The following is a 22,557-nucleotide window of genomic DNA, read 5'->3' on the forward strand; positions in this document are numbered from 1 at the left end:
TGGCTTCCCCATGCTGCCTGGTATGATCTGGTACTTTTTGTTAAACCTATTTTAATCAAGAGAATAAGAATTAAATCTCTGGAAAAAAAAAAAAGAATTGTTCTTCTGTTTCCGAGTGACAGCATTGACTATATAGAGGAATAATCTTAAAAATATACAAACTCTGGAGATCTATGCAAATACGTGTGCTGTGTTTGGGAGGGGGAAGGAGGAGTGATTGATAACATAGAAATTCAACTTCTGTAAGTAATAAATGAAAGACTTCCTTATGTCCACAAAGACATCACTTTCTATCATGCCCCACTTTCTTGCAGCTAATAAAACCCTAATGAGATATGATTCCATTGCATGTTTGTGTTACATGACTGTCCTTTCTCACTTCAACTCCTCCAGTGACTTTTTTTTTTACATTGTGTGATTTCACTTCCTCTACTCCCCCAGTTTCCTTTATCATTCATTGTTCTATTTAGGAGCAGTTACTCTCTTCCTACAGCCCATCCACATGAGAAATAAATAAAGTAGAAGATGGGACTAGAGACATAGCTCAGTGTTTAAGCTCACAGCTCCTCCAGAGGCCAGGAGTCCAGTTTGAGTTCCCATGTCAGGTGGCTTACAATGACCTAGAACTCTAGCCCCAGGATATCTGACACACTCTTTTGGATTCAACAAACATTTGTATTTAGGATATATATATATATATATATATATATATATATATATATATATATATATATATATATATATATATCTGCCCACTCTGTTCAGCAGGTCAGGGTTTAGCAAGAGAGAGAGTGGGGGGAAGAAGGGGAAGAGACGCGTAGAGACAAGCCAGAGGATCTGTAGTCAAGTCTCCTTTACTGTCTCCCACAGACTATATTCACACCTCCTACTGACCACCAGACACACACACCATACCACACCACTACAAGGAAATTCTGGGTATTTATAAGCAAAAGAAGGAAAACACAGGTGAAAACATTTTACCATGTGCACCATGCAGCTGGGGTCACTAAACAGCAAAAGAAGCTATGTGGGATAAACAAGATATTTATCAGAGTGTGCTTCAGCTGTTGTAGTCTGTTGAAAAACAAGTCTCTATCAGGGTACATGGTTCCAGATGGCTGCAAAGTTGATAGCTGCTTTCTAGCCGCTTTCTGCTTAAAGTCGGCTCCCAACATATATATACATATATACGTATACATATTCTCTTTTGAATTTTTTTGAAGGACAGGCTAATCAAGGTGAAATTATAAGTATTTTTTTTAAAATTACTTTATTCATTTACATTTCAAATGATATTCCCTTTCCTGGTTTCCTGTCCACACACCCCTGTCCCATCCCCTCTTGCCCCTCCCCTTTGCCTCAGTGAGGTTGCCCCTCCACCCACTCACCCACTCCCACCTCACCACTCTAGCATCCCCCTATGTTGGGGCATCAAGCCTCTCTCCCCTGCCATTGATGTCACATAAGGCCATCCTCTGCTACATAAAGATCTGGAATCCTGACTCTCTACACGTACTCTGGTTGGTGGTTTAGTCCCTGGGAGCTCTGGGTGGTCCACGTTGTTGATATTGTTCTTCCTATGGGGTTGCAATCCCCTTCAGATCCTCCAGTCCTTCCCCTAGCTCTTCCATTTGGAGTCTCCAGACTCAATCCAATGGTTGATTATGAGTATCTGTATTGGTCAGGTGCTAGTAGACACTATCAGGGTCCAGCCATACCAGGCTTCTGTCAGCAAGGGCTTCTTGGCATCAGCAATAGTGTGGGGGGGTTGGTGTCTGCCAATGAGGTAAATCCCTAGGTGGGGAGGTCTCTGGATGGCCTTTCCTTTGGTCTTTGTTCCAGGGACAAAAAATGAAACAAATTATCAGTTCTTAATTCAAGAAAACAGTTTTTTACTAGTTACTAATTTAAAGTTTATTTTTTAAAAAAAGCTGCAAATTGATTACAATGTCATTTAAAACTTGTGCTTTTTTTTTCTAATTTAATCCATCTGTTAATGTCAGCTATGTACTCATCAAAATTGATTTTGCTGAGGGATAGTGGACACAGTTTGACTTCACGGCCACTTTAGATTTTTTAAATAGAAATTTGAGTGCTTAAAAAATAATTTCTACACTAGCCATTTCCTTAGTTTCTTCCAAGCTAGAGATGAAAAGGTGTAACAATAACCCACAAGGCTTGGTTTCTGATGTGGTTTATGGCATTGTTTACGAAGATTAGAAAACACTCGACTCTCTTCCAGTAACTATGACCCAAAATAAATAATTTGCAATTTCATCACTCTTAATATTTTGAAGATGGAATGAGATCTGGCCTCTCTTAGGAGCCAGAGTGTGTCTTTTCCTAACTTTCTTCAAAGAAAACATTTGGCAGTAACAAACATACTGAAGAGACAAAAAAATGAAAGACAGACATTAAATACTACAAGATGTGAAATAAATGGTTAGAGGGTAATTTGCAGAACTTGCTGACAAGATATGTACATGTCAGTAGGAAATCATAGGATGTGTAAAAGGTGCCATGAAAGAGGTATTCTGAGGATGTGAAAGAGGAGCCTTTGAAATGTTGTTTTGCTCTTCTTACAGACATGATTAAATTCTTTGTGGAATGGTGTGGGAGTTTGTGACCCCAGGATGTCCTTTTTTTTTTTTTTTAAATTCTAGAACACCTAGTCATGAGTCAACTGAAGGGAATAGCTGCTTCAAGCAGAAGACAATCTAACGGTGAAAAAAAGAAAATAAGTCTATATTAAAACACACACATTATAATCGTGAAAGGATTTATAACAGATAAATTTAGAACACTCCATATACTGATTTGAAGACAAGACATACTTTGTAAGTTTGCTTTCTGGTCCTGTGAGAGGACCCTGAAAGTAAGGTACTTGCTGTGCAAATCTAGTGACCTGAGTTACATCCCCAGACCAGAACCCACAGTAGAAGGAGAGTGCCCCTCCTGAATGTTGCTCTCTGACCTCAACATGTTTGCATTGTCATATGGGTGCCTTCAAATATACATTAACAATTCATCAATACATCAAAAACAATAACAAAAGCAAAATCATCATTATCATCATCATGCATTTTTAAAGAGAACTTGTTTTTTTTTGTTTTTGTTTGTTTGTTTGTTTTGTTTTGTTTTGTTTTTTGTTTTTTTTTTGTTGTTGGTTTTTTTTTGTTCTCAGGTCAGTACAACACACTAGTAGCAGCCATTTCTGTCCCATGAAGATTAGTGCCATAAGACTGAATTAGATCTTAGCTACCTCACAACTGGGTTACTGAAAGAAAACTTCTTGTCCCTATTATCTTTTTCTGAAATGGCAATAGCGTTCACAGTGCACTATGAACTTAGTGTACTTAACATCGCAATCATCATTAATCTGGGCTATCTCACTAGCTACATAACATCAGACATGTTCTGGTACCAGCAGTTTCTCTCATATGGTCAAAATTTTTATATTAACTAGGGGAACATGTTTCTATTGACACCTGTTTTAATAAAATATAATTGACATATCACAAAAGACCCTATTAAAGGTTATAGCTCAAAACAATTTGATGTCATTAATAAAGCTTGTGACAATAACCATCATGAGATTGTAGAACCTTGTCACCACTTCCAAGGAGATATCCATGTTCACTACCTATCCCTTCTGTTTGCCCCCTTTCCCAAACTCTGAAGATGACCACTCTGTTTTCTATCCATACGAACTAGCCAATTTCATAGTTTTCACACGTAGATCATGTGAGATAAGACATTTATAATTGTCTTTTTTCTTGTTTGCATAATGTTCACAAAAGTTATACTATGTAAAGGTTTGCAACAGCACACTCACATGTTACTGAAATATAAGCTATTACATGGAAGTAAAATATGTTTGTCCACTCATTTGATTGATATTTTTCCACTTTTGATTAATGATAACAATTCTGTTATGAATATTCTCATGTGAATTATTTAATGGAAATTTGACTTTGTGTCTTCCTAAGGAACTTCTGTAGAATTTTCCTTTGAACTAAATTGCCTGGGTAGCATAACATGTTACGTGACATGTTTCATATTTTGAGCTGCTACTACACTATATTCCAAAGAAATTGTATAATTTAACATTGCCTCCAGCAATATAATCAGAAGACTCTCACCTTCCATAGCAACACAGCACTAGAATGTACCAGAATGTAGTAACATTTGTGACTGAGAAGCTGTATCTACCAAATATGGTTTGATTTGCTTTCCCCAGTGACAAATGGTTTCTGGCAACCCGTCTGCTGCTTATTATCATCTACATAACTTCCTCAGAAGACATCTATTCAAATCAATGTCTAGTTTTTTGAATGACATGCTTGTGTATTTTTAAAATTTTTTGAGTTATTTGACATATTTTTCAAATGTTCATTTTTCATCATGTTCATGGTTTACAAACACATTCTTCCATGGCTTGGTTTATCTAACATTTTAATTGCATCAAGTGAAACTCAAATATTTTTTAAATATGTTGAAATAAATTTTGTTTTATTTATTTGCTGAATCTGATTTCCACATCCCCAAATAATTATTGCTTGAGTTAATACCAGTTATTCATGTGTTTATATTCACAATATACATATTTTAATTCATAGTTTAAAAGGTATTTGCTTCATATTAATACTTACTCTATAATGTAACAGCCTACTTTTTCTCACCTTTATATCCAGTTGCAGAAAACCAAATTTGTGAATCTGTGTTTCTTACCATATACAAATGTTATTTTTGACTTTTGTAGTTACATTTGAATTATGGTTATTGGTGTAGAGAAATAAAGTAGATCTTTGCATATTAAACTCATATGATATTCATGTGCTAAAGTGATTGTTAGGTATAACCTTGTGTTGTGAATTCCCTAGGTTTCCTGTACACAGCATCATGTGTTCTGTAGTGAGACATACATTGACTCGTTTCGATTGTGTAGATCTTTCATCTCTGCTTAACAGCTAAATTCCCGTCACAGTTTCAAACAGAAACAGAACACTATATATCTTCTTTTTCTCACTGCTACTACAAAGAATGCTGTCAGTCTTTCAGCACTGAGCATGTTTTAAAACTGTAGTAATCTGTTTCCTGATTGAAAGAATTCTTCTCCTAGGTTTCTATATAGACATTTAGATGAACCAATAGATTGATTTGTCAAGTCTCAATTTTGGTTTTTACAGATTTTGGGGGCAGGGAGGTGGTTTGGGATTTTTTGATTTTGTATTGTTTTATTTTGCTTTATTTTTTTTGTGAGCTTTGAATCAGAAACTCAGTACATTAGCCTAATCTGGCTTTGAACTCAATATACAGTTAAATTTGTCCTAGAACTCATGGTGAATCTCCTTCCTCAATCTTTCTATTGCTGAAATTCTTTCCAGCACACTCAATTTCTGCATTTTGTTATCATTATTATGTATGTGCGTTGTGTGTGTGTATGTGTGTGTGTGTGTGTGTGTGTGTGTGTGTGTCCTTAATGCATCAAGTACAATGCTTGGTTTATGGTGAACTTACACTGGAACACAGACCTACCAGTTGCCACACCCTTACAGAAAACTGATTATCATTTTACGAGAAGTTTTTAGTTGTCAATGGCTCCTTAGCTAGGGCTGGTTTTGTGTCCACATCCACACAGCCATGTGACATATTTTGTTCATATTGAACTTGTGCAGATATTGAACATCCTATCTCAAGAGCTATTAGGTTATATGTACAATTTTGCAACTTTTCTCACAAACAGTTTTCTTGTAATCATCTACTGCCTATGGCTGTTCCAAACTACTCTCTCTTCTTTCACAAGAATTCTAGAACCAGAACTCCAGGAGTGGTATATTGAAATATATAAATATATAAATATATAAATATATAAATATATAAATATATAAATATATAAATATAATATATTGAAATATATAGTGGCTATAAGTGAATATAACTTATTCTAGCCACTATAACTTATAGTGGCTAGAGTTCACATTTTTTATTCTCTGCACTTGGGTCAATTGTGGTTCTTTATGTTATCACCATCTCCTGCAAACATGTATATCTGATGAAGGGTGAGAGATAGTCCAATCTGTGGGCATAACAGTGAGTCCTTATGAATCAGTTTAGTACTATATACAAAAAGAAAAATAATGGTATCACCTTAAGAATTACCCAAACACTGAAGAGTGTCTTTCAACACTAATGGACTGCAGAGCTTCAGTGTACCTATTTGATCAAAGGCTAAATAGAATGGGGAAAAAGGTGTATTTGTGTCTCCAGAGGGTTTTTTTTTTTTTTTCAAGAGAGAGGTCCTGAGTTCTAATTATTAGTTACATATGGGGGTTAAATTAAATAATATCTTTTTAAAAATTCTCTTTCAGTCATCAAAAAAAAAAAAAAAAAAAAAAAAAAAACACACACACACTTAAGCAAAAAAATAAAATGTCCATTGTATTTTTGGTAAGAGATTAGCTAGGATTTAAAGACCACTTAGTACAAATAATGAAGCTATTAGTAGTTTCTCTTTTGGGATGGGGGTATTGTTCACTGTTTTATTTCATTATCTATTTGTGACTAAATTAAGTTAAGGCAATAGAGCTTTTCATCACTATGACACACTATTTGAGAAATATCATTCAATGAGATCTGGGTTATTTTGGCTCCTTTTTTCAGTTTCAATTGCTGGTTGCTTAGTCCCATCTCAGTGGGTTTGTGATTATGCAGAATGTAATGGGACAGACATATGGTGGAGCAGAGCTATTCATATCATGATCAGAGAAGCAGAGTACCAGAGCAAGTGGCCAAGGACAAAACAATGACCACCACCTCTGATCGAGCCTTGTGTCATAAATTATCTATTCATGTATGATAAATCAACCAATGAATGTAACTTTGTAGTTACTGCTAATATGTTTTTTCAATAGATTTGAAATGGGAAATGTAATGTTAAATGCCACCTATTTCCCAGACAGAGAAGCTCATATTTGAATAAAAACTCATTTGTAATTATCAGTCTTCCAATTATGAGCTTTCCCCTCTGAGTACTTGTCAGATGGTACCTGACAGAGCCCCACACCCTATTGTAATTTTTCTCTTGCAGTCCACTTGTTCCTTTAGTGAAGCTGAGCCAGTTTTGATTTAGCAAATGTACTTTGTGTATGGTTTTATTTTTATAATATTAATGGCACTAAAAGGGAACCATTCCTTTCCTTCCCACAGTTTTCCAAGCCTACACTAAGTGCATTACCCTTTAACTGATGTAGTGTGTTTACATGGAAATGTGTGAGCCACTTCCACATATCAAAGATGAACAATCGTCAGTAAAGCCACCTTCAGTGTTAGCATCACAAGGTCTCCATGTTTGTACACTGCATACAGTAAGAATTCTATACAGAGTAATGTGATGAGGAAGGAAAACTCAACAACACCAACAAACTAAATTAAAAGATGGCAAGCAACTCTTGTCCACTGAACAGCATTCTGAATTATATTCATTGTGTGACAATCAAATGCTAATGATTACTAAAATCTCATTATAGCCACATCTATATGACAGGATTTCCATATATTGCTTATGTATTTTTGTAAGAAGTTCAAAATTAGCCACATTGCCTGAATGATGGTGTCTTTTCCCATGTAAGTATATTCAGTTTCAGGAGGTCCCATTTATTAACTGTTGATCATAGTGAATATGCCAATTTCATTCTCTTCAGAAAATCTTTTTCTGTGCCAATGAGTTTAAGGTTGTTCTCTGTTTTCTCTTCTGTCAGCTTCAGTGTATCTGGTTTCATATTGAGATAAGTGGTCCATCTGAAGCTGAGTTTTACGCAAGGTAATAAATAATGATCTATTTGATTTTCTTTACATCAGCTGTGCAGTTTGACCAGAATAATTTGCTGAAGATGCTGGAAAATGCTATCTTTTTATCTGTGAGTATTTCTGATTTCATATTAAAATTATGTATCCATAGATGTATAGATTTATGTGTGGGTCTTCAAATACATCCCTAGTGAGGTAACCCAGGCCCAGAAAGAGTAGTGTGATATGTTTTGCTTATATGTGGTTTTTAGCTATTTATTCATTGATGACCACTAAGGTTAGATATAGAGTAATAGATTGGGGGATAATAGGTAGATCTTAGTAAAAGAAACAGAATAGGTGGATGGGGTAGGCCTCGATCAGGGGGCTAAAATAGAAAGGGGGAGAGAATGGTGAAGTGAGGCAGACAATATGGTGAAAGACACTTAAATTAAGGGCCATTTGAAGAGTAATCTGGAAAACTAATATAGTTGAAATATCCTAAAATATATACTTATAGGAAGAAGATCTGATCCAAGGAATGAGGGAGACACAGCTTGATATGATTCTGATTTCAATTTTTACACAAGTAAGCTATTACTAATCAAAGCATTGTGACTTTCTGAAATGCCTACTGTGCAATCCCTCTAGAGGTGAAGGTGACTTCTTAGAAACACATATTTCAGATTTTTTTTTCCATTTCTAAGGAGGTGTTAAAAACTCATATTGGATCCCAGTTTGTATTGAGCTGTTTCTTTTTCGAAGCACTCTGCCCCTGGAATGAGCTGATTAGTCCTTTCCTTCACAGCGTCTTTCTCAGTGTTGTGCTTTCACTTGCTGCCGTAGAGAGCAGCCCTTAGTGTCCCTTTGCTTCTCTGTGGTCAAAATTTGGTTACTAACTTCTTAATCAAAAAGACCTAGGAAGAGAGGGTATGCCATAGACCTGTAGCCAAAACTTGGTCTTTCCAGTTGTATTCATGTCATCCGAAATGAACTGATGTCTTGTCACCAGCCTAGAAGCAAAATGGACAAAGATATACTGAAAGGAAGAAAGGACCAGATAGTGGGGAAACGTGATTCGGACTTTCAATTAGCAGACAAAAGAAACAATACTGGCATCCACCTAAATAAAATATTAAGAAAATTATTGTTTTGTGATACTGTGGAACCTGTGTCAAATATGTGTTTCTTCTGTTTTTCCCCCCTTTGGCTCCTTTCCTTTTGTTTGATTGTGTGTTTTGTCCTATTGCAGGTTGTTTCTTTTTGTTTTAGTTTATTATTTATTATTATTTAGGTGCTTGCCTTCTAAGGAGAGACACAAAAATGTGGATTTTGATGGAAGTGGAAGTTAGAAGGATTCCAGAGGAGCTGAGTTAGGGAAAAAACTTAATCAGGATATATTGTATAAAACATATCTATACTCAATTAAAAAGAGAAAAGAAAATAGTAACTATGATGCTACTATTTTCAGATAAACTGGGCAAACTTACCTCTTGGTTGCTAAAACATTATTTTTTTTTCTCTTGACAATCTACCATTTATATCCATCAAGTCTTCTGTATCCATTTTTCATTTAAAGTAGGCAGTTTCATAAAAAGCTTTACTGTATGTGCCAAGGCCAAGCACAGATTCGCAAAGGACATAAGGTAGACTACATTAGCCAGACATAAATAAAAAAAAGAAGAAAAAAATCAAACTTAAGTGATTGTTGCTGTTATTAAATAAAGAATGGATTCACCTGACTAAAAACCAAATCTTATAAAAGATTATCAGTAAATTTTTTTTCTGAGAGTTATTTTACATTTCAAGCTCTGTCTTTGAAATTTTATCTTGAAAGATGTCATTTACTCTTATATCTATGGACAGAATTGGAATCACCAAAGCTTTGAAGAAACCTATGTAGGAACTAAATACAGTTATCTATTTTTGCAACAGTGAGGTACACATATCAGATAAATAGTGTGGTGAAACAAGAACAGAAAAAAATACATGTATTTCTTCTCAAAAATTACCCTAAAAGTTCTGGAGAAAATGATTGTAGTGATGAATTATCACTTCAAACATGTGAAAATAAAGACTTTCATTTATTTAAAGAAGCAGATAAAAATTATTTACCAAGTACAAAAAACAATTTAAAAATTAAATCTGTTTGATCTGAGTGACAAGGCATGATAGAAATTAATTTCTATGAAAGTATTCACAATGTACTCATGTTCTCCTCACAATGGTTATTTGTATGATCTGTAAAATTGTCCAGTATTTAACAAAGAACAATGTTTAATAATGTGCCGTCTCTGTCTTTCTGTAGATCAATCTGGCTAGATATTCATTTTTTATAGGTCTTACTAATTAAAATTAGGTTATTATCTTCATTATATACCACACTTAATCATTATCAACTGATACAGTGATATATTTCAGATGTGTAAGAATCAGTTGTAATTCTTGATTTAATTCAAAGGGTCATGTTTGAGCTCCAGGTCTGCATTAAATAACAATTATTATTTACTTCTTTGTTCTTTATGTAGTCTTAATATTAATCCCCTGTCAGATATATATGACATACAACAATTTTCTCTTTCTTAAATTATCTTTTCACTATTAGGTCAGTGAATTTGCCCTGGTAGTATAGTAGAATTTTCTGCATGGGTAGGGAATGATTTTCTCTGTGTTCATTTTATACAAAGCATTGTTATATCTTAGATTAGACAATTTTATTTTTTACTTATCATTTCTGATTAAAATCAAATTACTTGGTGGGCTCTGTGGACCCTGCTCCTATGCAGCCTCATGAGGTTGTACGGTCCTCTCAGGGTTTTGCTGAGCAGATCAGAGCCATGGTTTGAGATGGTGTCTACTTCATGAGACTCTCCATGGTTCCTCCCCCCCCCAAGAAGATCCTAGTGGAAGATGACAATGTGGCCTTGCTTGTCAGTGATTTTGGAACCTACCCCTTTTTGACTGCTTCCAACTGCACTGTGGGTGGAATGTACACAGGCCTGGGCATCCCGCCCCAGAACATAGGTGATGTTTAGGGTATGGAAAAGACCTATAACACCTGTGTGGGAATTGGGGCCTTCTCCATGGAGCAGATCAATGAAATTGGAGATCTGCTCTAGAACCATGGCCATGAGTGAGAGTGACCACAGGCAAGAATAGGAGCTGCGGCTGGCTGAACCTGATGATCTTCTAATACACTCACATGACCAATGGCTTCACTGTGCTGGCCTTGATCAGGCTGAACATCCTGCATGTCCTGAGAGAGATTAAAGTTGGCATCTCCTACAAGCTCAACGGGAAGAGGATTCCCTATTTCCCTGCTAACCAGGAGATATTGCAGAAGGTGGAGGTAGAGTATGAAACACTATCTGGGTGGAAAGCAGACACCCTGGTACCAGAAAGTGGGAGGACCTGACCCCACAGGCCCAGAACTATGAGTGTTCTTGGAGAATCACTTGGGTGTTGCAGTCAAATGGGTTGGCTTTGGAAAGTCGTAGAGAATCTGTGATCCAGCTCTTTTAGATGCCAAACAGAAGCTGGCAGGCCACACCATAGTGCTCCACCATGAGACCAAGAACCTCTGCATTATCACCAACACCTTCAATGAAACAATTTAAAACTATTTTCCTTACTTTTATTTTTTTATGTATGTTTTCAGTTTGGCTCATTGAATTCTGCAACAATTTTTAATGTGTAAAATCAACACTGTGTACATTTTGAAAATTTCTGTTTTTAAAATGAGCCTAAGTGCTCAAAACAGAGGCCTGTAATGACTGATTATCACATGGTTTGTGTTCAGTTGGAGCCATGTCATAATATACATACCCAGGAGTCACTGAAACAAAATCAAATCGGTTAAATAATTCTTTCAAGATATAAAATAAAAATACTAATATGGGCTTAAGAAAAATATTCTGGTTTCTGAACTTTTTCAAAGCAAAGGAATTTCTGATATATTCCAATTTTGTCATCAAGGTTATGTCTTTCAACAATGTATAGTTATGTTGATTTTATTATTAGACAAGCTTGTCGAGTATCTGTGAAAATATCCCCTGAATCTACAGGGTTACAGGTCTTAGTATCTTCACAAAGAGGAGGCAATTGTGGTATCTATAGAGATGGTATAAAGGACCTGTGCTCATGGAGTTCTCAGCCATGTCTCCTCAAAACAGTAAAACTCTTACATAAAGCACAGTTTGGTCACCATCCTGACATGGTGCACTCTTATGTGGAGAGGGTCAGATTCTAATGGTACCACTCAGAGGAGAAATATCCAGAGAAGGGGAAAATACAGATTTCAGCAACTAAAGACAAAAGAGAAGCTCAAGCTCATTTATTTTTATTTCTGGGTTAGAGATAACATGACACGAGCATACGAAACAGAGTGCGATAGTCAGGAATTGCTTCTGAGTAACCGGGGTCTGAAAATGTACAAGGTGTGCCTCAATTTTCTCACCCCTCAAAAGGAAAAATCTATAGTAGTAACTAGCAGCATAGGAATGACCTGTACGAGTGCATTCTAATGTGACAGCACCTTAAATGTGTTTGAAAAATGACCTGTAGAGCTTGCTGTGTGTGTGATTATAGGAAGGCCCTGAGAAAGAAAAAATGTGTAAACAATATTATTTTGGAACATAGTAATGAAGTGCTCAAAATACCACACTATCATTAGCATTCTGATGGGTAAACACAAAGAAATGTGTGTGTTATTTCTCACTCTCAAAAAAGTATCTGGCTAAATATGAATGATGTAAGAATACTGATGAATACTTTTCAAGGACTTACCATACTATTTTACAACATGCTGAATAACTAAGAAAATGTGTTTTAAAGATTGCAACAAACTAGCACAATAAATGAAAGTGATATTTTAGACTCTCTTAAGAGTTTTGACAAAATAAGAAATCCGATGTTAGAAATAATTGTTTCAAAATTACTTCTATTCATTTGAGTTTGTGAGTATTAAAGATACAATTAAAAATTAGAATACCTCTTTATATAACAAAAGGAATGGATTTAAAAGCAAAGTACACTAAAAACGAGATTATCTGAAATAAAGAGAAATGATACCAAATGAAAATTACTTTGCCCTCAGGGTAACATTTAACTTAAAAGGAAATTAATTTTATTTTTTAATACATTCATAATTGGAAGTTATTTTATCATAAAAAAGAGGTCTCAGTGTAACCAGTACACAGAGTGTACTAAATAGATTTATATGATACAGAAGCTGAAAGGAGACATGGGTCAAACAAGGCCATATAAGTTACACTGACACTTTCTGGATATATCCCGAGGTCAATAGGAAGCCATTGTGGTGGTTGACATGTACAGATTTATGTACATTGAAGGGTTAGGTTTGACATTGTGAAAAAATGAATAGCGGGTACATAATGTTGAATAAGATCACTTCAAAGCATATGATGTGTGGGTAGACAAGGTTGAATACAATCATTTCAAAAGTGTATGATGCCATTTAATGAGAAATTTTATCACGATCTGGTCTAGGTTGATTTAAACAATTTGAACAGACTTGATAAGTATTTGGAAAGACTTGATAATACTTTGATACATATATAGTTTCACATATTGGCTTAAGTCAGCAAAGTAGTTTATAAAAAGTTTAAAAATTAAATTTTGAGCATGCTGCAGCTTCGTGTGCATCAATCTGTTTATTTACAGAAAGAGAATGTTGGTAAGTGGGGTATGATGCATAATGAGAAGTGTGTATTTTGTCTGAAAAATATAAAATAAACACATTAATTAAGCAGTGTTATGTGTAGTTCTGGAACTTCTGGGACTAAACACAGACTTGGAGTAAGTGGATGAAGTTCAAATGGTCTCACAGGGAGGAACTTAAAAATTCTATAAGCAATATGAAATTAAGAAAATATCTATCTCAAAGTCTCTGCTCTTCATTTTAGTATGAATTGTGTTCATACATTAGAAAATAAATGAATGCAAAGAATAGTAAAATTATAAAATAGAATATAGCCCCCAAGGACCATATTTCATATTACTGTCTTGTAAATAAATTCTCAATAGTGAATCTGGAGATATTTGTCAGAGATAAGGGTACTAACATAGACTCTCACCCAATCTGTGAATCGTCCTCACCTTTGTTGCAAATGCCTTAATGTGTACTTATTATATAACATATGTAAATTTATTTAGTGTGTGCTGTATGAGAATTAATATTAGAAATGTAATTTGAATTCAAACTTGCATTTACACTCACCAGATTACCAAGATAGGTAAGATGCTATAACAAATTGCTGCCATAGAACTTGATAAACCTTGTGACTATATTGCTATTTAATATATTCTGAGTTTCGTAGAAAAACTTGAAGGTATTTGTTTATGTTTTATGCTTATTGTGCTCATAACAAGTGCCACAAAACTGATTCATTCTTTTAAAAGCTAAAATCCTGGGGAACGTTCCTGGTCAACCTAATTGCAGCTTTTGCAGAAGAGGCCCAGAAAACTGTCCATTAGAGACACGGAACATGTGCAGTCTGTAACTTTAACTTTTATAGATCTTTGCAAGTTCAAAGATATGTGATTATATAAGACCATCGAAAACAAAACACTGTAAAAGAAGATAAATGAGAGTGATGGTAAATTCAATCTGAAGAACAGGTTTGAAATGTAACAAATTTAAAACATCCCTTCTTCTGCTTTTGTTTGAATGGGGTGCCTCACCTTTCACTTTGCATCAGAGCTTGAAACCATATGCGTTAAAGCCCAATAGCTTTAGTGTCTTTAACATTGACCTCTTTGTGGCAACTAAATTTATAATAGGTGACAGAAGTAAGCCCTTGATTATACAAATTCCCTCTGCTTGAGATTTACCTCTCTCTCTCTCTCTCTCTCTCTCTCTCTCTCTCTCGCTCGCTCGCTCTCTCTCTCTCTCTCTGTCTGTCTCTCTCTCTCTCTGTGTGTGTGTGTGTGTGTGTGTGTGTGTGTGTGTGTGTGTGTCTGTCTGTCTCTCGCTAGCTCTCGCTCACGCTCTCTTTCTCTCTTTCTCCAGTTATTTTCTTAATTGGAGATATTTCTTACATATATGGTGTCAAAATAAACTTCTACCAATCAAACATCCTTAAGAAATGCACTATAAAAGAGACGCGTGGGTGCCACCCCACAGCAGATTGCAGACAGTGGTGACGACCACACTGAGGGAGGCCTGGTGGAGAACTATGTGGTCGGAACTAGGAACATGTTGGGAGATGGCAGCAGTACTGGCCGGAAGCTTCTTAAGTCAGGCATGAAGGAGCTGGCTGTGTTCCGGAAGGTCAATGAACAGCACCGGCAGATGGGCAAAAGTGCCAAACACCCCAGCGTGGAGGAGTCCTAGAAGCTGCACCCACCTCCTTCCAGGACCCCTTGCCAGCAGGAATTGGACCAAGTGCTGGAGCGTATTTCCACCGTGGGCTTTCTGACTGATGGGGTCCTCTGGCGCATCTCTCCTCCCTGCACATGCGCAACTGTGACAAGCATGGTCTGTACAACCTTAAACAGTGCAAGATGTCTCTGAACAGACAACACGGGGAGTGTTGGTGTGCAAACCCCAATACCAGGAAGTTGATCAAGGAACCCCCCCCACCCGGCGAGATCCCGAGTGCCATCTCTTCTACAATGAGGAGGAGACTAATGGGGCCCATGCCCAAAGGGTGCGGTAAACCACAGCCAGTAGGTGCTTAGCTTCCCCACCCCAAACACCAGCAAAAATGGAGGGAGGCAGGGTGACAGATGTGGAGGAGTTCCCAGTTTGGACACATGTATTTGTATCTGAAAAGAGACCCACACTGAACTCAGAAACCCCTCCTGCCTCCCCGCCCACCCCCAGCCAGTGGCAGTCAAGCTATCCCTCCCTGCTTCTATTAGAGAAGAAAAAGTTGGTGGTACTGGGGTACAGAACAGGGAAACAAATTTTTATTTTTGAACCCCCGTGTCTCTTTTACTTAAGATTAAGGGAAGGGGAAAAAGAGTTAACTAAAAAAAGATCAAACCAAAGCATCATTATGGGTTTAGAAAGTTAACTAGAGAAGAAATTAACAATGATTCTCTTAATGACACCCAAATGCCTGATTACTCACAGCAGTTACAGAAGCCAGTGCTGATATGACCTATTTGGATTCTTTAAAGTTAAGCTTTCACCTAAAAATGGTATTTATATACAGATAGAAAAATCAGCCATGGCAGAACGTCTCAGCAAACATACGCACAGGATAAGTTCACCGGGGGCAACTTAGGGTCAGTCATCATGTTGCTCATTGAAATGAAAGGACTTGAATAAATTCTACTTCCTTTACACTAAGTGTATAAATTTGTTATCAAGTATTATAAGAATTAAAGAACTTCTGCCAGATTCCCAGACTTAGCCGGCATTTAGATCACTTATGTGTAATGACACGATAGATAGACATCATTAAAAGTAACAGATTTTCTCCTGAACAATATTTTCAACTTCTCTTTACACATTAAAGCACAGAGTAAAATTTTAACCTTTATAAATTGTCTATAGAATAGTAATCTCTGTGTTTCTTTAGAGGCCTTTAGCATATTGGTATGCCACCATCCTTAAAAGTGTCCTCAGAAATATATACATATATATAATATATATCTCAATGATATATATATATATCATTGATATATATCTCAAAGATATATATATGATATATATGATATATATATATATTGATATTGATATATATATATATATATTTGAATTACGTATCTTCTCAGTGGTTTCAAGTGTTAGCTTATTTCATTTTTTTTCCTCTGAGTAGCATAGTAACGCCCTTTAGTAATTCCTTCAAGAAATAAATACTGAAGGCCAGTAAGACACTAATAACATTAAGTCAGAAGGACAGAAGTTACATGCTTTTATAAACTTGCTCATGTTTAATCAGGGACAATCTGCTCCTATCATGTCACATGTTAAAGGAAATGTTGACAGTTTATTTACCAGCAATGGTAATCGTCATGATTGCAATAATCTCTATCAAATGAATAACTAGAAAGAGAGGCAGGATCTTTAACCATTAGACAAATGAAAACCAAGATTACGATAGCTGGAAGAAGGGAAGATAAGACGATATTACCCTAGTTTATTCTGATTTCTCCCTAGATACTTTACCATTGTACATTAGAGTAAAGAGTTATTGTGTGGTGCATATTATCTGGATTGCGGAGATTATGAGTGAGAGGAGCAGAATTGACTAGAGTTTGCACACGTGAGAGTTGTAGGAGGGCAAGTTAGACAGAGCCTGGGTGTCAAACACAAACAAGTAGTCCCACTGAGGTACGGTTACATGTGGATTGGATTCCAGGTTAAAAAAGAATAAAACAAAATCTAAACATAGTATATCCTAGCCATAACTTCAAGAATACAATAAAATTTAGATCATCAAGTCCAAAAGAGAAAAGTAAAGAAAAAGCTAGCAGCCGCCTATTAAAGAAAATCAGCATTGAATCCTTTCAGGCTTATAAACCAAGTATTGATTAGTTAAGTTCTCCTTGGGTAGATAGCTATTTTTCACATCATTATTTTAACATTTAAAGAAAAAGTATAATGTTAGCAATTAATTAACTGAAGCTAAAGTAGACTCAGGTCCATCTTACTTTATGAATAACTGTATCTATTTATATTAACCTACTTTCATTTATCCAATTATTGGGTCTAATGCAGATGGTTTTATCATAGAAACAGAAAAGTTTCTCAGTTTTTCTTTCAATGTTTTATGCTTACAGGTTCACAGTCAAATAAAACTTCATTGCATTTGTACTTTCCTCGAGACTTCACCACCAGAGATCTAAACTTAAAACCAGTGGTCTGCTAGATGAAGTAGTGCCTTGGCAAGATCACCCATATTAGTAAAGTAACAAAGTGGTTAAGACACCTCTACTTGAGTTATGAGAGAGTTATGACAAATCAGTGTATCCACTTCTAGAATAATTTCTAGAGTGTTTTCTTTAATACTTTGAACAGATGTTTGTAGAATGAATGGATTATCTTTTCCCAAAGATAGTATTCTTCCCTTTGTATTTTCCTCAACCCATCCTGAATTAGGATTCTTTCAGTTGCAAATGCCAAAAATCAAATTCTACATAGTTAACTAATAAAGTGAAGACTATAGGTTACTAAGTGAATTAATGAGGTATATTGACCTCATGTACCCTGAGGTCATTCAGTGAAATGGGGGACAGTTTTCATATGTAGCATACTCCTTTTGCTGATAGACTGTCAGGATTTCATCATGCTTCTCTAAATAGTTGCTAGATCCAATGGAATATCTCAAACAAACTAACACTCGGATTGGTTCCATTATCCATCATTCTATCATCTGGCTATATCTTTTGGGTCTTATAATTCAGTAAAATTATATGAATACACAATTGACTCCTTCACTGGGCCTAACCTGTAACACAGACAATAAGATAGTGGGATGTGTATTCTTGGTAAAAAAAAAAAAAAAAAAAAAAAAAAAAAAAAAAAAAAAAAAAAAAAAAAAAGAGAGAGAGAGAGAGAGAGAGAGAGAGAGAGAGAGAGAGAGAGAGAGAGAGAGAATACAGGTTTTTTTAAATTAATCATTTTATTTACTTACATTTCAATTGTTATCCCCCTTCCCAGTTTTTCTTCCACAACCCCTCCATCTCCCCCTCCTCGTCTTTGCCTCTATGAAGGTGTTCTTCCACTGACTCACTCACTCCCCCTTCAACACTCTAGCATACCCCTATGCTGAGGCATCAAGCCTTCACAAGACCAAGGGCCTCCACAAGACCAAGGGCCTCCCCTCCCATTGATGACAGATAAGGCCATCCTCTGTTACATATGTACCTGGAGCCATGGATCCCTCCATGTGTGCTCTTTGGTTAGTGGTAACAGTTTGATGAGATGCAAACAATGCTATTAGTCAAAGTGGTTATCTGTCCTGATAAGATATATAGTACAGAGTTTGACTAAGTCCATCTGCCCTCTCATATGTTCATCCCAACACAGTATTAGGAGTTTACACTACAAAAGTAATTAGAGGTGCTGGAATCTTATTACAATAATAGTCCAAAACATTGCAATTATCTGAAAGATAATACTGTTCTTATAAAAGTGATAATCATGTAGTTTAACTCATTCATAAATTGGAAGAAATATATAAAAATAAACTCTCATCAGCTTTAATTCTGGCACATTCTTAAGGATATTTACTGTACTTAACAGAATGAAAATAAGAGATGCTATATTAATGATTCTTATCGAGTCCTTGGTTTATTACTGATTATGTAAGAGCATACAGTAAAACATAAAGCAAATAAAATTATTTCTAAATGTCCACAATCAAATAAGTTTAATAATAGTAAAAACTTGTGCTATATAATATAATATCAACTTTCTAGATGGAATGATTGTAAAAATTTTAAGATATACTACCAAACAATAAAAATTCAACCACTTTCACAATTCATGAATATTTAGGCCAACATAGCTGTAAATAAGATTTAAAGTGTTGGTTATCTATCTCACTATTCAAATAAATACCTTTTCATGAAAATCTATTGGTGCATAGATTTTAATATTCATAACCTAAGACATTTATTTAAATATTAGCATATAATATTTTTAAAAATTGGTTTTAAAAAGCTATATAGAAATAGGTTGATCATTGCCAAATATAATTCAGATAAATATCTTAGATATAAATTTATTCTTTGTATGTTTCCCTGAAAAATTAAATGTGGAATTTTTAATATACTAGTAAGTTTACTTAAATGAAAACATAAAGATTTTTCCATACAAAAATTATATCACAATTATTAGGTAATTCTAGAAATAAAAATGGAGAAAAACAAAGAAAAACTATGATACTAAGAAATTATTGAGAAGTGACGATATATATATCATCTGTGAAAGAGGAATAAAATCTGCCAGTGACAAACAAGTATCATGAGAAGAAACTGAATAGGGAGTATTTCAGGAAGAGATATATTCAGAGAGATGTTCCAAATATTAAGTCCAAATGGACTCTGGTGACAAGTTATGTCACCATTATTAACGTAGTTTCATATAAGGATCAAATGTTTGAGGATCCTTTTCTATGTGTCTTCTACCCCGGTAAACACAGGGCATGCTCATTTCTGGCACAGTTAAAAAAAACTGTAGATAACAAATAAAGGACAGACTACCACACACACAGAAACTATTGTCTTTTGAGGCTTAGAGAAGATACTTAATCGTGTCTGCCATTTCACCTTGTTAGAAGAAACCAGGGGATGTCTACCTGAGAGGAAAGGAACACAAAATCTTTTGTACAGAATTAATATGTTTAAGAATATTTGAATACTGGCATCATTTGTGGTAATTGCATTGTAGACTTGAAAATGTTTAGTGTATTTCTTCTTCCCTACTATAAATGATATGTAAAATTATTCATGTATTCAACAGTATATTTAACAATATGACACATTTGTTAAAATATCATGCTATGCACCCTAAATAATGCATTAATCTAAAATAATATAATTTCAATATAAAAGAGCAAAGTAAAATATTAAAATGAGACTATTAGAAAGCATGAAAAACAAGATACCTACATCATTATGGACTAGTTATGAAGACTGCCTCTCACTTCTCATAGTACCCAATGTTAGGTGTGAAGCCAAGGGCTATCAGTACTTGACCCATTGGCAGGGAGGAGTATTATTAAAATCAAAACACAAGAAGCACAGAACAAAATCCTCTTCACTTTTAAAGTTAATTAAATTTTATTTCTTTTAAAGAACTGAGAAATATGGGACAAGTGCACAGTTAAACTACATGAAGCATAAAAGCCATTTTATAATTTATGGAGTCTATGAGCTGTACTCACTGAATGATCAGTGCATTCACGTGTGAATGTTTTACAATGTGCTTAACATGTACAAAGCAAATACATGCTGAAGTAAACACTATTAGCAGTTATATACTAAAAACTGCTTTTAGTTTTACAGAACAGTTTTAAAGCAAAACACACATAGCTTTTTCGCATTGTAATGTAATATCCAGTATTTCTCCTCTTTCCTGTGTGTTCTTTAATCTATTACATATGGTTTGAGAAACCATGTGGCATCAGTTAGAGACATACAGTTTGCTCAATTACTCAAGCCTTTTAAATCCCTCACTCTCTGTTATCATCTCATACCAAACTCTCAATATTATAAGTACATATACATGTATTTTTTCAAATGATTATTTCAGCTTCTTTCCCTATTCCCTAACCAGTTGATCATAGTCTCACAAGTCTAAAAGTACATATGCATCAGAATGAAATATTGATCTGCATTTCAAATTTATATAGCTATCAATTGTCAGATTAGTGTCTTAATGCTGTGAAAATTTAATCAATTCATGCAACCAATCAAGTTGAAGTCTTAAAGGCTCATATCAGGAAGTAACAATTTTTGACCACACCTTAAACAAAATTTGAGTGGATTTTACTATTAAAAAAAAAAACATAGCATGATCACTCTATACAAATCACTGATCTTGATGGAGTTTAAAACATAAATATAGGAAGTGATATTGGGAGGAAGAAGGGGAAGATACATACAAAAAGAAGGAGGGAGAAAAAGAGAAAGAGAGAAGCAGGGATCAGGATACAGACTATTTGGACAGTGTCTATGGAATTGATTATATAGGAGTTTAATGTATATAATTTAGAGGGTGTGGTATTGAATGGTCATATTTTGAACAGATGAGACACAGGAAGGAAATAATGTTGGACGTTTCAAAGCATAACTTTAAGATCAACAAATGTGTCTTTTACACACTGGATACAAAGGTCATAGAAGTACATAAAGAGAAAGAAGTTATTCTCTATTCCTGATTTTTTAAATTAAGTATCTTCAGATATAATAAAGTCATTTCCTCTGACAGACAAGATTGATGAAGGGTCTAACTTCAGGTAGAGTTATAGAAATGCTATTTTTTTTTAATAAATCAAATATCTAACGAAGGTTTCAGAAGTGAATAAGATGTATGGCTCCGACACTAATGCATCATGACTAAGAATATAGAAATATATTCTATATTTCTGAATTATAAAAATATAGGTGAAACTTTTTAATGTTGGTTAATCATATGAGGTAACTGCTGCATTATATAAAGTTGACCTAAATTATAGAAAATCAGGAGGACTGAAAAATAATTACAAGTATATAATATATTTTAGCTCCAGTAACATATTCTTGTATCTAAGTAAATAGAGGTGAGACAGAAGAGAAACAGTAGAAAAAAAGACTAACAGATACATTAGTTAAGAGAAAAATTGGCTTTACTGACCTATAAAGGACTGGGAGGAAGACTGTGATTAATGAAAAATCAGGGAATATGTCAAATTTTGCAAAGAGGGAACAGAAAGGGAAGATAAAGGAATAACTTTTATATATGGTAGCATGAATCACTGATGTACAATTGCAAGAGAATTTTGGAAGCAGAAATCTGTTTAGATCAAATAAAAAGAAATGAGAAAATCAAAAGTTGAAATGGCAAAACATAGAAAAATGTTAATACTAAAAGAATCAGAGAGAGAATGATGTACATAAACATATACTTTGGTTATTGTAATAGTTATGTGTTTTTAGAAGGCAAATCATATGCATTTATATGTAATGCAATGAAGCAATAGGAAGGTAAACAATAATGAATTGGCAGAGATTGGGATTAATAATAATATGAGACTGAGGTTCTAAATTTCATGAATAAGCAGCAGAAAACGCTTTAGTGAGATTCCT

The 22,557-nt window shown here is 34.9% G+C and overlaps 2 pseudogenes; both read left to right on the plus strand.

Annotated features, from left to right (window-relative positions):
• The first annotated feature begins 10,571 nt into the window (after nt 1-10,571).
• LOC143436573 (adenylosuccinate synthetase isozyme 1 pseudogene) lies at nt 10,572-11,313 on the plus strand (annotated as a pseudogene).
• Nucleotides 11,314-12,152: 839 nt separating this feature from the next.
• Nucleotides 12,153-15,470, plus strand: LOC143436574 (insulin-like growth factor-binding protein 2 pseudogene; annotated as a pseudogene).
• Nucleotides 15,471-22,557: the final 7,087 nt, after the last annotated feature.

Source organism: Arvicanthis niloticus, chromosome 23 (genome assembly GCF_011762505.2).
Source record: "Arvicanthis niloticus isolate mArvNil1 chromosome 23, mArvNil1.pat.X, whole genome shotgun sequence".
Lineage (NCBI taxonomy): Eukaryota > Metazoa > Chordata > Mammalia > Rodentia > Muridae > Arvicanthis > Arvicanthis niloticus.